The sequence below is a fragment of the Fragaria vesca genome, linkage group LG1 (genome assembly GCF_000184155.1).
Source record: "Fragaria vesca subsp. vesca linkage group LG1, FraVesHawaii_1.0, whole genome shotgun sequence".
NCBI classification, from domain to species: Eukaryota; Viridiplantae; Streptophyta; class Magnoliopsida; order Rosales; family Rosaceae; genus Fragaria; species Fragaria vesca.
The window spans coordinates 12,767,265-12,768,666 of record NC_020491.1 but is presented as its reverse complement, the minus strand read 5'-3'; the positions used below and the strand labels follow the sequence as shown (position 1 = coordinate 12,768,666).

The following is a 1,402-nucleotide window of genomic DNA, read 5'->3' as shown; positions in this document are numbered from 1 at the left end:
CTCGCCTCCTCTTTTTCTATCTGAAATTCAAAGCCATTTGGAAACATCTCTATTTCAATTTGATGGGAATTGAAATAACACTTTATATCAACATTCTTCTCTCTTCTTGAATCACCCTCACATTTTTTATTTTATTTCTTCTCTTTTCTCTCTTCCTTCTCCAAAAACTCGTGGCAAATTTTCATAAGAAAATAGTGGAGGACTTTCAGCTATAATCCCCAACCTTAATTTTTCCTCAATCGATAGTATGATTCATTTCAACCCCAGGTTTAAATTTCAAAAAAACCATAAAACGAAAACCCAGGTTGAATCAATTCAAACACCACACAATCACTCTTTTCTTTCACAGTTGCTTCAGTCCTCCAAACTAACTAGTGTTGCTATTGTTGCATAACCTCAGTTGGTTCAGTAAATGGGTGTAGATGAGAAACGAAGCTGACAAATTTTGTGTGTTTTTGGCGGCTCCGGCCATTTATTTTTCTTTTTTGCAATGCATGTTGTATGGAATTTGATTTTCACGTTCTACACAATGGTATACGTGGTTCTTGATTTTGATTAAATTTGAAATAGTTATCATTTCGACTGATTTCGGTCACCACCGAGAGCACTGGTCACGGTGGTGGACTTGCGGTTTGGATTTTCTGGGTTGATTTTAGACCATAATATATGTTTATGGATGATAAATTATGAGCAGACCTGGTAGCAGTAAGGGGTTGTTGCTTGCTCTCCAATCGCCAGCAATTTTGTTGTAGTGGGAGTAAGGGCTCTTCTAGAAGGCTCTTCACTATTGCAGGGCACTCCATCCATATCAAACAGCATAGAAGAGATCTTCCCCCACTCACTTCCAGAAAATTCTTAAATGTTCTTCTCTTCTACATTCACACAAGCTTTGACCATGCACCATTCTCTTGGAGAAAACGAACCGTTTTGAGGTCTGTTGGAACAGAAGGTTCGAGACTGAGATTTGTCTAGGTCTGGTTAAGTTGGAATGTAAGGAGAACATGGTGGTGGGTTGTGAGAGAGAAGAGGAGGGTGGTGAGATTAGAAGCTTTGTGGCCATGGAGTTTGAATTGAATTGAGGCAGATTTGGTTGTTATCATTAGTGAGTGATTGAGTGACGGGGGTTGATGCTCTCCTTCGTTTGTTGCCAATTTCAGAGCCGACCGCCACTAATGGAGGCACGATCGGAGTTTCTTAACAAATTAGAATCGAAAAGAGAATCACACATAGGCGCGATCAGAGATATCACACAGAGGAACAAACGTTACAGAGAAGAAAGAGAATAGGAAAAGAGAGAAAGAGAAAGAATTGATAGGAATCTATGAATCATGGATTATTGAAGCTAAATGCAAAAAATAAAAAGAAGCAGCAGAAGAAAATGTTGAATCTATAGAGGACTACA

At 38.9% G+C, this 1,402-nt stretch overlaps 1 non-coding gene across 1 annotated transcript in view; it reads left to right on the top strand.

The window, feature by feature from the left end:
* The first annotated feature begins 565 nt into the window (after positions 1-565).
* The window catches only part of LOC101305003, a 15,975-nt gene continuing 15,138 nt past the window's right edge, over positions 566-1,402 (top strand). The window contains exon 1 of the transcript XR_183733.1: positions 566-1,380. This is a non-coding gene — a transcript (uncharacterized LOC101305003). The remainder of the gene's footprint in view (positions 1,381-1,402) is intronic.